The sequence below is a fragment of the Hermetia illucens genome, chromosome 6 (genome assembly GCF_905115235.1).
Source record: "Hermetia illucens chromosome 6, iHerIll2.2.curated.20191125, whole genome shotgun sequence".
Lineage (NCBI taxonomy): Eukaryota > Metazoa > Arthropoda > Insecta > Diptera > Stratiomyidae > Hermetia > Hermetia illucens.
In genome coordinates, this window is record NC_051854.1 from 41,759,934 (window position 1) to 41,775,225 (window position 15,292).

A 15,292-nucleotide genomic window follows, 5' to 3' on the forward strand; every position below is an offset into this window, starting at 1 on the left:
GTTCCCCGATTTCATTTGTTTTATTGCCTCCTCGACTTCAGTTGCGCTGACTGGTGGAACTGCTCTAAATGTCGGCAACGATTGTGGAAGTGGAGGATGAGCAAATTCTTCAGTTGAAATGTGCTCGAAGTATTCTCGCCATCTATCCGTTGCAGCTCGACGGTTGGTAAGCAAAGTACCGTTCTTGTCATTAACACAACAGAAGTGTTCGATATTCTGGGTGCGTTCATCACGGCTTTTAGCAAGTCGATACAGATCTCTCTCGCCATCCCGAGTGTCCAGTTTATCGTAAAGATTTTTGAAATGGTTCGCTCGGGTGACAGCGACCGCTTTCTTTGCTTCCCGGTTGGCATTCTTATAAATTTGCTAATTAACAGGCGTTTTATCGTCGAGAAATTTGTGGTAGAGGCGTTTCTTTTCACGGACCTTCATTTCAACATCATCATTCCATATCTCGGTTGATGTACCGCTTACCCGGCTTGGTGACCCCGAGAGTTGCAGAGGCCGCTTTGTGGATCGTGTCTTTCATTTGGTTCCATGATTTTTCCACATTCGTAATGGTTGGCAATCGTATGAGTGAGATCGTTTCTTCATTCTTCTCACCAAATCGCCACCATTTAATGCGCGGCGGGCCAGTGCGTTCCTCACGCTGTTTTTTTCGGTGGCTTAATTCGCAGGACGGCAATCAACGGCCGATGCTGAGGTACGATGATCTCATAGGGAACGACTTTGCAATCAGTGACAGTGGTAAAATGTTGGCGTCTTATGAGAATATAGTTGATTTGCGTTTTATTGTTCCCACTATAAAATGTGGGAAGATGAGACAATCGTTTGATGAACCATGTATTCATAAGTACAAGGTCATGGGTGTCCGCAAAATCGATTATATGCTCGCCACCTTCATTGCGTGCTCCGAACCCCTTTCCCCCATGGCACCTGTTACCGTCTACCTTTTCACCCACATGACCATTAAGGTCGCCGGCAATGATTATGTAATCGTCAGCAGGCACGTGACAAGTCTTTTCATCGAGAAGTTGCCAGAAGGCATCTTTCTTGGCATCAGGTCGACCTGTCTGTGGTGCATACGCGGTGAAGAAGTGAATAGTGCGATCAGCTGATATAATGGTGAGCTACATCACCCGATCATCAAATCGTTCGACTTCTTTAATGGCATCACGGAAACCCTCTGAGATGGCAATGCCAACACCATATTGAGTGTGTGGGTTACCAAAATATAGAAGTTTGAAACCATTTTTACCGCGTTCGCGTTCAATGTCGCAGCTTTTGACACCAGACCATCGGGTTTCTTGCAGAGCGCAGATGTCAATGCACCTTTTCCGAAGGGCTCTTGCGAGCTCCTCCGTCTTTCCAGTTAGGGTACCAACATTTAGCGTGCAGACACGTATTTGTTTTTTTCGTTGTGTGCGGACTAACTTGCTTACGTCCTGACGCCGTCCATGCGTCAAGAACTCTTGCCCATTTCTCGACAGGACCGGGGCCCGTCCTGCCGCGTCGACTGAGGTGGACGCGCTAGCATTTCCCCGAGGCTTGTGACTCAATCCGATCATCATGTTTGTAACGACATTCTGTGCATTTTCTTGGTCGACCTGTTGCGGGGCCTGTCACCAAGATGGATCAGGTAGGAGTTAGCATAGTAGGATAACTCCAACTATACTCTATCTATCTCTTTCCCTGATCTCAGCATTTTATTTTTGTTTTACTGAGGATAGTACAGAGTACGTTGCCTCAAACCCTCCTCCTTTACCTGGACTTGGGACCAGCATACTATGTTAATAGCGCTCCGCTATGACATCAACTAACTGAGTGGCGCGCATTTTAAAAAATGCTGCCGTACCCTGTACTAATTCTGGGGTAAAAAACGGGTTGATTGAAGTGCAGGAGCTTCTATAACTGGAACTAATTAGAAGCATAACTTAATTGTAACTAGGCGTGCTATCAAATAAAACAAAAAGATACATTAAAACAATACTTTAATACTACGAAAACAGGTTGTATATGTGTGTTTAAATGCATTGCGTCTAATCATGTTTAAATTATAACATAAAGGCATTTCCATTCACTTTTAAAATTAACTAATATACAAAAATCATATACAAACGTCCATGTATACTCCAATATTATAGTTTTACTAGCACTTAACTGAAACGAGTACAATTTCCATATCAACATTTCTATATTAACATTAACTTAGGCGAATGAACCATAAATACGTTGTCGAAGGTTATGCAAATTAGAGAAAGATTCTAGTTTGATGTGAATATTTAGATCGCAGTTCGATTTTAGCGATATACATAACTAGGAGAAGATACGCTGAGAATAATGCCAGATGACTCTGCTTGGAATCCAGAGTTTTCGGAAAAAGGTCCGCAATCTTGGGGTACATGAGTATTAGTTATGTATCTGGCGCTCTTCTGATTGTTAAATTCGGGATTCCGATAAATTCGAATGACAAAATCGTTACCCACATGACAAATGCGGAAATATAAAGCACAAATTTCCATTACAACTTGGAGAGTGCAAACTACCCTTCCCGAAGGCTTGTCTCATTTGTTCGGCTTTGCTTGAAACCGAGCTCTCTACCTTATTGCATGCAAGGAAACAAACTTGATGGAAATTTACATGAAGAAAAATAATGACGAAATGATACGAAAATCTGGAGGGATAGGTACAGCTAACGTGGAATGGATACAAACTGAGAATCTAGTTCAAAAGACGAATGCAATTAGAATTCAGTTCTTTTATTTGGGGTGTATATACGTCAATGTAAACATTTATAAATCTATTTGTATAAAAATTGTGTTATCATTGAATGACTTTGTGCTTTCGTTTCAAGAAAATGCATGAAAACTTGCAAGTGCAATTCGGACAATACTTTTTATCTGTTACTGTAGTAAAAATAATTCGTTACGGTCTTATTGCCATTATAAAAGAAAAAAATCTTTCTTAAAACTTTCTATTTACAAAATATTAATGACTTCAATAATTACAGCTAAAAAATATTGATCTTACTCTCAATGCACATTTTTTTCTTTCCAAAAAAATCGAAAAATTGGTGTTTGATTTTCACATTTAATTTCTTTTTATATAAAAATACTATAAACCTTGGAGTTTATTTACTGTATCGAATGTAATTATAGCAGAATGGATCCGTGTCGTATTTTATGGGAAATAATTTTACATTTCTCGCTATAAATAGTTAAACTATTTAAATTTTTTTAATGTTTCAAAGGGAAGTGATTTTCCCTTAATTTTTATTTCAATATTTTTCGTGATTTAGTTTTCTATCGGCTCCATTACGCTCGAATGTCGAATACGTTTTGATCTGTTTGAATACGTAGAATGGCAGTTCCTTCGATGATTACATTCGTAAAACCAATCTGATTAGGAAAAGGCACATTTCTCTGATATCGACTATCTTGGCTTAAAAATAAAAACACGCAATGTAAACTTGATTATGGTCCCTGCAAAGAGAGAGAGAAAAAAAGAAAAAAATTAGTAAAATATTATTGGTTCAAATTATACGATTACAGTTATTTTAAAACGCTGTTATTTGCAGCGCAGCTCTTTTGAATTAGCCCTGTGAGTTGGAACTTAAGGGGGTCATCCCGTGTGTCGGGTTGGAGAAATCGATTTTTTTTCTGCATGAATTGTATCTATAACACATTGTTCAATAAGTCCCGGGACTAGCATAGAGATGGCGCTAATAATGTCATTTATATACCAAGGTTCAGAAGTACCAACCTTCAGATAAGATGTGTCAAAATTTGATGTAATTCGAAACATAACCAAGAAAGCGATAGTGGTTAAAGTGACGCTACCTTTGCAATCGTGAAAAAAATGGACCAAAGCGAGTTTCATGTGTTAATAAAACATTGTTTTCTAATGAGAAAAAACACTGTTCAAGCTCAGCAATGGCTTGAGAAACGTTATCCGGACTCTACTCTCGGATCTAGACTCGGATCACTACCTCGTTGGCATGGTGCTCCGAGTTCGAATAACAATACCACCTAGAATCTCCTCTGACAATCAAGCTAACACTGAAGCCATCCACAACACGGCCCTCTGCGACACCTATAAGAGGGAAATGGATGCCGCAATAACCGCAGTCAACAGAGGACCTGGAGATGAAGCATCTACAAATGATCTTCATAACCACCTGAAGAACGTTCTCATGGATACGGCCACAAACATACTTGGCCCCAGCCGCAAAAGGAGTCGGAACGGGTGGTTTGACGATGAATGTAAGCTAGCAACGGAACGGAAGAATGCCGCATACCGAGTAATATTGCATTCTCAAACAACGCGGGCAGAGATTTATCACGAACTCCGTCGAGCGGAGAAGCGACTTCACAGACGGAAAAAGGAAGCCTGGCAGAACCAACATTTCCGACAGAATGGGCATACTGGAGCAATGGGTTCAGTACTTTGATGAATAACTGAACAACCAGAACATCGGCGAGTTGGAGGTCCCGCCAACTGAAGACGACGGATAAATACTGCCACGACACCAAGTTTAGGAGAACCAGTCTGTGCAATTCATCGGCTAAAAAATCATAAGTCGGCAGGAGCTGATGGAATTACAGCCGAATTAGTTAAATATGGAGGCGACCAGTTACACCAAGTGGTTCATCAACTTGAGCTCAAGGTATGGGACAGGGAGATATCACCAAGTGCAGCAATTATAGAGGTATCACGTTGCTGAGTACCATCTATACGATATTCTCCGCTAACTTCCTAGGCCGGATAGCCCCATACGCCCAGAACAACATTGGCCCATACCAAAGAGGCTTCACTCCAGATAAATCAGCAACAGATCAGATTTTCTCTGTGCGGCAAGCGATGGAAAAACTTTTGTAATATGGATAACAGTTGCACCATCTATTCATCGACTTTAAAGCCGCCTATGATAGCATCATAGCCAGGGTAAAACTGTACACGGCCATGAGAGAATTCGATATCCCGACGAAATCAATAAGACTGACTAGGCTGACCCTGTCTAATGTGCGAGGCCAGATAAAAGCAGCAGGATCACTCTTAAAACCATTCGACATCAACAACAGTCTACGACAAGGGGATGCCCTATCATGCGTCCTCTTTAACCTGGCCCTCGAGAAAGTGATCCGTGATGCTGAGGTAAATGCAAGAGGTACGGTCCTCTTTAAGTCCACCCAACTACTGGCCTAGGCTAAAGAACCACCCGAGACGTACAAACTGCCTTCATCCAGATCGAGAAGGCGGCAATGGGAGCGAGATCTTGGGCTGCACATCAATGAAGGCAAGGCAAAGTATTTGGTGGCAACGTCAGCACCGAAAACCAACCAACCAACAACATCAAATCACACTGATCAAACGGGAAGAATAAAGATAGGGGCTACAACTTTGAGACCGTTGATAATTTTTCCTATCTAGGGTCGAAAATCACAACCGATAACAACTATGATGATGAAATTCGTGCACGGTTGTTGTCAACCAACAGAGCCTATTTCAGCTTACAAAAACTGTTCCGCTCGAAACGTCCCACCATAGGGTCAAAGCTCTTAATGTACAAGACTATGATCTTGCCAGTTCTCATGTATTCCTCGGGGACTTGGGTTCTTAGCAAGAAAAATTGCGAACTCTTGGCCGTGTTCGAGAGAAGAATCCTTCGAAGAATTTTTGGCCCCCTACATGAGGATGGACGATTCCGTAGCCTACATAACGACGAAATCTATGAGCGATATCGTGACCGTCTGTCTGGTCGTGGATAGAATCCGGCTCAACAGGTTGCGGTGGACGGGTCACTTAATACATATGGATGAGAATGATCCCACCCGAAAAGTCTATAAGGGCAATATCTATGGTAGAAAAAGAAGACGAGGCAGACCCTGCCTAAGATGGAGAGATGGCGTAGGCCAGGACGCCAGACAGCTTTTAGGGATACCGAATTGGTGGACCTCAACGCAAAACCGGGATGTCTGGAGTTCCTTATTAAGGCAGGCCTAGATCGGATACCGGTTGTTGCGCCGTTGATGATGAATAGGGATAGAAATTTGTGGGCTAGCAACCTGCAAATTTTGAAACTTTTGACTACAACGGGCACCTAGGATAGAGACTAGCTTATGCCGAAGACCTTTAGCTCTCGAATGTCCGCGGAACGACTCCGGTGTCGAGTTGGGAGCCGGTTTCTGACAGGATTTTGACTGCAAGTTTCCGATCCAGGTTAAGGAGCATCGTAACTGTACAGTACTATGCACTAACGGAGACTCTGATATACAAGGTGTCTCAAAAGAAATTTTATATTTATTTAGCTTACTGCATGAACGCAACGTATCCCGAGGGGGTTATGTCAATCGATAGCCTGGCTCTTGGGAATTCAGTCGCTATGGAGCGTTTCTCAGGAGCAGACCGCGCGTTGTGCGTGCGAGAGTTTTACAAAAACGGCGATTCGGCAACTGAAGCGCGTGGAAAATTCTGCAGTATTTGAGGTTTTCGCCACTTAAATGATGCGCCAAGCACTCCTTTCATTCGACAATGGGTTAAAAAGTTTGAAGAGACTGGTACAGCGCTAGATAAATCGAAATCCGGGCAACGTATAATAGGTCATCAAGAACGGTAGAAAACGTGAAAAATGTTAATGAGTCAGCTGATGACGACCCGAACCTTTCAATTCGGAAGCGCGCAAGTGCTTTAAATGTGCATAGATCATCATTACATCGCATTATGCACAAAGACCTAAAGCTGCACCCCTACAAAATTCAATTGGTGCAAGAATTAAAGCCCCAAGATGCCAGTCAGAGGCTTAATTTCGTAAATCAGGTGATTGAGCGATTTTCAACGTTTACCAACATTTTGTTTTGGGATGAAGCTTATTTTCATTTTAACGGCCACGTAAATAAGCAGAACTGTCGCTACTGGAATGCAGCGAATCCGAAACGCAAACATCAGAAACCCCTACATTCGCCTAAAGTGACCGTATGGGCTGCGATATCGGCGCGAGGAATTATCGGCCCTGACCTTTTTGAAGACGAAAGGGGGCGTGCAGTTACAGTGAATTCAGAGCGTTATGTGGAGATGTTAGACAACTTCTTGGTACCTGAACTGCAAAACTTTCCTGGTTATAACCAAAGAACATGGTTCCAACTGGACGGAGCAATTTCACACACGCCACGTCTTCGTGAAATTTTCTCAGGCAAATTGATCTCCCGGGGAGGTGACATAAATTGGCCTTCACGCAGTCCAGATTTAGCCCCTATGGACTTTTTCCTATGGGGTAGGTTGAATCTAAAGTTTACGCCAATAAATCAACTTCACTGGCGCATTTGAAAGAAAATATCCGTCACGAAATGGCAGCTATCCCTGAGTCCACCTGTCGAGACGTCATAAGTAATTTTACTGTTCGATTAAATGAGTACCGACAACGCGAGGGCCTACATTTAGACGATATTATTTTTAAGAAATAAATCCCAAAAAAGTATATACGTATATACTATATACGGCTTATTTTTTTTTTAATCGATCCACTAAATATAAAATCTGTTTTGAGACACCTTGTAGTAGAAAAGGATGCTACGAGAAATTACACACAGTTCAGGTGAGAGTTTCCTAAAGGTGACATTGTGATCGTAATGGGTGATCTGAATGCCAAGGTGGGCTCTGATAACAACTTGCTCGGGTATGTGATGGGGAAACACGGTCTTGGCGATTGTAATGACAATGGTGGCAGGTTTGTGGATTTCTGCAGCTTTCATCGCCTCGTCATTGGTGGCGTATTGTGCGAGCACAGAGGCTGCCATAAGGTCAGTTAGGTATCAACTGACCGACACCGTACAAGCAATCAGATTGATCATTTTCCGATCAGCAGTAGATTTAGAAGTTGTCTGCTGGATGTACGTAACAAGAGAGGCACTGACATCCGCCTTAAAAGAGATCAGCATCTGATGACGCCAGTGAGAGAGCTGTTTTGATGATCGAACGGCAGCTATACTGAGTAACCTGTCTGAGAATATCGATGAGCATTGGAACGCCATCAAAAATGCCCTTTTATCGGGTGGTACACTGGTCGTCGACCACTCCCGAAGGGGCGCCAGATAGGACTGACTGCGGAATCATGGAAGCGGATCGATGAATGGAAGAAATTGAAGGCTTTATTGATCGCGGCGATGATGTAATAGCGAGCGTGACACGCTCGACTCCGACACCGAGCAAAATCCCCTGAAGCGTAGAGTATGCCGTAACAAAAGAAGAAAGCAGAACATGTCACAGAACGTAATGATTTCAGAAATGTATACCGCATCACGAAATAGCTTGCATGTGGTCGCAGATCTTTCGATGGTCCTGTCGTCAACTGCAGAAAAGTCAGCTACCGCATATCTGCTATTCCCACTCGCAAGAAAACCTTGGAATTTCGAAATCTTTTTCAGAAAGTGGAAGTAGGGGACGATTATTAAGATTCCAAAGAAGGGCACCCACTCCGAGTGTGACACTTGAAGGGGTATCTACGTGCTCCCGGCCGTCATAAAGATAATAACTAATAAGATTAATCCTAAGGTGAAAAATGGGTTGATGGAGCTGGAGGAGCTCCTGAATAGAATTTCATACTACAGGAGAACATGGAGAATAACCGAAGATCCGTGAAAAGCAAAAATTACCGGTTCCCCCGCTGAGAACACCATGAGCGCCAAACGAATCGCAGACAGCGAACTGGAAAAAAAATGGATGGAGGAAAGGGCATCCGAAGGAGAGTTCTCTTAGGTACCCTCCAGGGTTAAAAAAAAAAAGGCGAGGAGAGACAAAAGCCAGCAAACCGCTGCATCACCAGAAAAACCTATGCTTTAAATTAAAGTGGACACGAAGGATGGAGCACTAAAAGAAAAGATGGAGAGACGAAGGATGACTAGACCGCCAGCCCTGCTTATTAAGCCGACGGAAGACAAGACCTTTGCGAAAGTTCTTATCTGTTATAGGATAAAGCCCGAAGATAACAGAGCGGAAATGTCTTCAATTCGGAAAACGAAGGGTAGTGGAGTCCTGGTCGAATTAGGCCCGAGAATAACAGATAAAGGTACGTTATGTGATGCAGTCAAGGGGCTACTAGGAGAGAACGCTTTGGTTTTTAGCATGGAACCCACGTGCTCTCTGGAAAACCGAGACCTTGACTGCCTCACAGAAAAAAACGAAGCAGAAGCGACCATAAATCGCCAATATCCGGAGGTAACCAATGTCTGGATTGGTATCGGCTCTGCAAACTCCGAGGCAAAAAACTTGCTGTGGTGGAAGTTGTGGAGCGATACTTGAAGAAGCTTCTAAACAGCCGGAATATTAGAATTGGTTGGGTAATATGTATGGTGCGAATTTAAGCCGCCCCAACCAAACGTTGCAAATGTTTAGATTATCGGCAGATATCTGCAACACGCCTGGGACCCAATAGGAGGCCAACATGCTGCAGATGCGGCCAGGCAAGCCATAAAGCGAATACCAGCGTTCTATGCAGGGATAGTGACGCGTCTGATGAGAGCATTGTGCACGCGGCGTGCTCAATGTTTTGTCGTGTTCAGAGTAGAACTGGAAAGACCTAGGACGCGATCAATATGATCCGCATCCTACAGATAAATATGCATGCGAGTGCAATCGCTCACAATTTGCTAGCGCAGTTCGCTGCGGAGACGAAAGCTGATGTAGTGCTCATCAAGGAACAGTATGGCAACAAGGACCCAACTTCATGGCATCTTGACATATCAGGTACAGCTGCTATCGGTAACTCTAGAGTGATGATCCTGGAGTTGTCTCCGTCGTAAATTCAGTTATGAACCTGATAACGACGACCTGTGGAGCTTTCATGCCTAGAAGCGCATCAAGACGTGACAACTCTTGTACGTATTGGGGGGACAGCAAAAATTGCAGCGCTCTGGAAGGAGTGTCACGTTTAAAGGACCATGAGGACATATGTACCACAATGAATAGAAAAATGAGAACCCGTGGAGATTCGGTTACAAACTAATAACCCGAAAAATTGGGGTTTTGCGGAAACCCTGTATTTTACGGGCTCTATCCCCTGTACATCGAATACGGGATGGTGACCGCAGCGCAGAGAGTGCCAAGGACTCTTTTCTCTATAAAAGAATTTGAAGATGCATTTCTCTCTATAAAAAAATAAGGCGCCAGGAGCCGATGGTATCCCAGCAGAGGTATAGAAACTGGTGTTCCAACATGGGTCAGACCTACCCTTCGGTACATTCAACGCTTGGCTGAAAAAGAGCATTTTGCCTTCTCGTTGGAAGGTGGTAAAACTTGCGCTGATCAGCAAAGGGAAAGATGACCCTGAATTGCCTTCACAACAAACACTTTCTCGACAGTGTCAAGTATACAGACACTACCGGAAAAGTGCTCGAAAAGCTCATTACAGTAGATTCTGAGGCGATATTTGCTGCTGGAGACTTATCTCCACGGCAGTTTGGCTTTAGAAATGGAAATCCACAGTTGATGCTGTCGTGGATGCCGTTCATCAAGCGTAGACACACAGCTGCCGAGCTCGACGGGTGGTGCTCCTCGCAACGCTTGACATCAGAAATGCCGTAACATGGAAAGACATTCTAGGCACACTAGATAATACTTTCCAAATGTGGAGTTAACTTTTACGGATATTGAGGGATTATCTGAGGAACCGTTCCCGGTTTTATGAGACGCTAGAGGGTCAGAAGAGGATGAAAGTCACGTCGGGGGTAGCGCAGGAATCCATCCTAGGGCCGGAATTTTAGAACGCATCTTATGATAGATGAGTGAAAACTCTCTTGACAAAGTGAGACTAGAGACAGATGGACTGTGCGGCTCATTGACTACTTAGGTGCGTGGCTGAATCGCAAGCATGGTGAGACTGACTATTTCTTTACCCAACTCCTAAGTAGGCATGGAAATGTTCAGTCTTACTTGTGTGTGTTTTGCAATTTTGTTTCTTGTTTTCTTGTGGAAAGTGAGATGGGATCCGTCAGCAGTTCTATTGAAACACAGGCGATCTCTCTACGTTGAGGTGGAGCCGCGATGCGCATTATTTTGATTTCTTCTCGTTGCAAAGAAGATAAAGTTCGACCGGTCGAGCGGCCGTATGGCAAGGGGTTCCTTCCACTGGTTCGAGAGCTAGCCCGAAGTAATGCGACAAATGGTTTCAGGGTGGATCTCTGACGATGAGTTGTTTAGTTGGTAGTCTAACGGCGCACCGTTGCGGAAGTCCAACATTCTGCGCAAAAAAAAAAATCCTGGAACGCATTAAATAACATCTCAAAAATTTGATCGACAGAGAACAGGTTAGTTTCGGCTCCCAATCCTCCAGTATTGGCCACATGAACACTGTGAGGATCATGTTAGAATAGTGCGCGCAATTTTGATCTTCGTTTCACCTGCTCTTCATCAATTTCTACAGCTTGAACAGGGAGTGTATCTGCCGTGCTATATACAGGAAGGAAATTCCGGGGGATGTAATAGCTATTATCAGAGCAACATATGATGGCGATAAATGCAAAATGTTATGTGCTGCACCGAGGTAAAATTTGAAGTCGAAAATGAAGTTCGCTAGAGTTGCATCTTGTAAGCGATATTATGTTTTCTTGTTATTGGTGGCATTCTCTATGCGTGTAGGAGTTCAATGGATTATGACATCTGTCTTTAAACACGTCGACATGGCATCATTTTGCTCTTTCACCGGGTCATGGACCTTGACCAAAAAGAGTCTTGATGTGGAAAGAGAGGCAAATAGAGTTACATTGAGTACGAAAATGCCTTCTTAATTTAGTGTAGTGCAAACCGAGGGAATTATATTCCAGCACTTGCACCCCTAAAAAGGTTTATAAATTGTTGAGCGCTTGTAGGATTGGATAAGTTTTGGCGACTTAGGAAGCCCTTAATTAAGGTATGGGTAAATTAACCACATGCGGAAAAATATCCGCAATATTATATGTGCTCCCAGATCGTAAATCTCGATCAATCATGAACACGAACATATAATCTATGAAGCAGTTCATGACAAATATGCCATGCAATCAATAACTCGAATCTTATCAAGAAAACAAAATGCACCCATAATATAACCGACACTCAAAAGCCATGAACTATGTATAAAACTTATCACTGGAATGTTAATGACATTAACCAACTTAGGAAAGCAAAACCTTTTTACAGAAAAGTAAGACACATTTAGATATATTATGAAGAAAAACAATTTTTTTGTAGATATGAGTTTGGTGAAGTTTGCACAAAAAGTGAGATTTATACAGGACAACTTATATCAGTACTAATAATATTGAAGCTTCTACATAGATATCGTATGAAGATAAAATGCTATGAGCTGTAATTGGAACACCAGGATTTAAACAAGACTGCAACTTTTACTACGAACTGCCAACAAAACTCCGCGTAACGGCTATTAAGGGAATATAGAGACACGGTATAAACTGAAATGCTGGTCGAACATATTGATCGAGCGATTAAACGATTTTTTTTCTAGAACCTAATTTACAGAAGAGCTCCTAAAGTTTGAAACCGAAGACGAGTATGAATGTACTTATATTCTCAGTGACAGTGTAGGGCCATACTGTGGACAGATATATGACGCAGAATTTGTTCGTTTCTAGAGAAAGAAAACGGAATGGCTGATGAAACTTAGTCTTTGTCAGTTTTCTTTGCTACACCATATATTATAGCGGCCATCCAGTAAACCATGTGCTCGGAGTAGGTTTCTTTGTCAGCCAAAAATAAAACCTGCTGTTATGGGCTTTCAAAATATAAGCGAATAGCTATGCACTCTGCATTTGCAAGGAAAATTTAGGAATATAAGCCTCATAAACGTTTACGCCCCTACAAAGGAGACTGCAGAGTCGGAGAAGGATGCCTTCTACGATATCAAAATCATACTTGGAGATTTCAACAGTCAAGTAGGGACGGAGCCCGTATTCAAGCGACACGTCGGCTCCCATAGCTTACATAGGGATACCACTTACAATCTCCTCTGACCATTAGGTGAGAGTGAATAATCAAGCCATGCACAACACAGCCCTTCGCAACATCTATAAGGGCGAAATGGATGCCGCAATAACCGCAGTCAACAGGTGTCTTGGAGATGAAGCAATCATCAACAAATGTTCTTCACAACCACCTGAAGAACATTATCATTGATACGGCCATAAAGATACTTGACCCCAGCTGCAAGGAAAGTCGGGACGACTGGTTTGACGATGAATGTAAGCTAGCAACGGAAAAATGCTGCATACCGAATAATGTTGCATTATCAAAGAACGCGCAGAGACTTATCTTGAATTCGGTCAAGCGGGGAAGCGACTTCACAGACGGAAAAAGGAAGGCTGAGAGAGCCAATAAGTCTGTGAACTCGAAAAGTACAGGGAGCAACCGCAGATGCGGAAGTTTTACAGCAGTCAAGTCAGCAGGATTAAGCCCTATACACCTCAATGCTCATCCTGCCCAGACAAAGAGGGAAATCTGATTTCCGATAGAATGGGCATATTGGAGCGGTAAGTTGAGAATTTTGATAAAAACCATAAGTCGCCAGGAGCCGATGGAATTACAGCCGAACTGGTTAAATATGGAGGCGACCAATTACACCAAGCGGTTCACCGACTGATGCTCAAAGTATGCGACGGCGAATCAATGTCTGATGACTGGCAACGGGGCATTATCTGTCTCATACATAAAAAGGGGGATATCATGCAGTGCAACAATTATAGAGGTATCACGTTGCTGAGTACCATTTATAAGATATTATTCGCTATCTTCCTAGGCCGGATAGCCCCATACGCCCAGAGCATCATTGGCCCATACCAAAGAGGCTTCACTCCAGGCAAATCAGCAACAGATCAGATTTTCTCTCTGCGGCAAGCGATGGAAAAACTGTTGGAATATGGACAACAGTTGCACCATCTATTCATCGACTGTAAAGCCGCCTATGATAGCATAGCCATGGTAAAACTGTACACGGCCATAAGAGAATTCGATATCCCGACGAAATTAATAAGACTGACTAGGCTGACCCTGACCAATGTGCGAGGCTAGATAAAAGCAGCAAAATCACTCTCAAGACCATACAACATTAACAACGGTCTGAGACAAGGGGATGCCCTACCATGCTTCCTCTTTAACCTGGCCCTCGAGAAAGTGATTCGTGATGCAGATGTAAATGCGAGAGACACTATCCTTTTCAAGTCTACGCAACTACTGGCCTACGCTGACTATATTGACATTATGGGAAGAACCTTCATCCAGACCGAGCAAGCGGTGCGAGATCTTGGGCTGCACATTAATGAAGGCAAGAAGAACGTCAGCGCCAAAACCAAAACCGAAAGAACGAACAACATCGAATCGCACTGGTCAAACGAAAACAATGAAGATAGGAGACTACAACTTTGAGACCGTTGAAAATTGCTCCGATCTAGAGTCGAAAATCAGAACCGATAGCAGCTATGACGATGAAATTCGCGCACGGTTGTTAGCTGCCAGCGGAGCCTATTTCAGCATACAAAAGCTGTTTCGCTCGAAACATCTCGCCATAGGATCAAAGCTCTCTCTGTACAAGGCTATGATCTTGCCAGTCCTAATGTATTTCTCGGAGACTTGGGTTCTTAGCAAAAAAACTGCGAACTCTTGGCCGCGTTCGAGAGAAGAATCCTTCGAAGAATTTTTGGACCCCTACATGAGGATGGACGATGGAAATCTATGAATGATACCACGACCGTCTGTCTGGTCGTGGATAAAATCCGGCTCAACAGGTTGCGGTGGGCGGGTCACTTAATCCGTATGAATGAGGATGATCCAGCCTGGAAAGTCTATAAGGGGAATATCTATGGTAGAAAAAGCAGACGAGGCAGATCCTGCCTGAGATGGAGAGATGGCGTAGGTCAGGACGCCAGACAGCTTTTAGGGATATCGAATTGGTGGACCTCGGTGCAAAACCGGGGTGTCAGGAATTCCTTATTAAGGCAGGCCTAGACCGGATACCGATTGTTGCGCCGTTGATGATGTGATGTTCAGAAGTGCAACCACAACTACTGGTGAAACGCTGAAATTGCGAAAAGGCGTGCGGAGTGCTTTAAGGTCAGAAGGCGAAGAAACACGTCAGATTATGAATAACGATAGAAAGTAAAAACAAGCTATCTTGTGATGAGACAGATTCTGACCCATGGCGAGGTGCGTACAAATCGGTAAAGTCAGCTATAAAAGGTAAAAACCTCCTCCTAATATATATAATGCACCCTGGATTGCTGTGCGATCCCAAAACCCGGAAACTACTTTCCCA

General features: G+C 43.3%; 1 protein-coding gene across 1 annotated transcript in view; it reads right to left on the reverse strand.

Moving 5' to 3' along the window:
• Positions 1 to 2,742: 2,742 nt before the first annotated feature.
• Positions 2,743 to 15,292, reverse strand: part of LOC119658721 (serine/threonine-protein kinase PAK 3) — a 71,255-nt gene continuing 58,705 nt past the window's right edge. The window contains exon 2 of the mRNA XM_038066370.1: positions 2,743 to 3,482. The gene's annotated coding sequence lies outside the window, so the exon portion shown is untranslated. The remainder of the gene's footprint in view (positions 3,483 to 15,292) is intronic.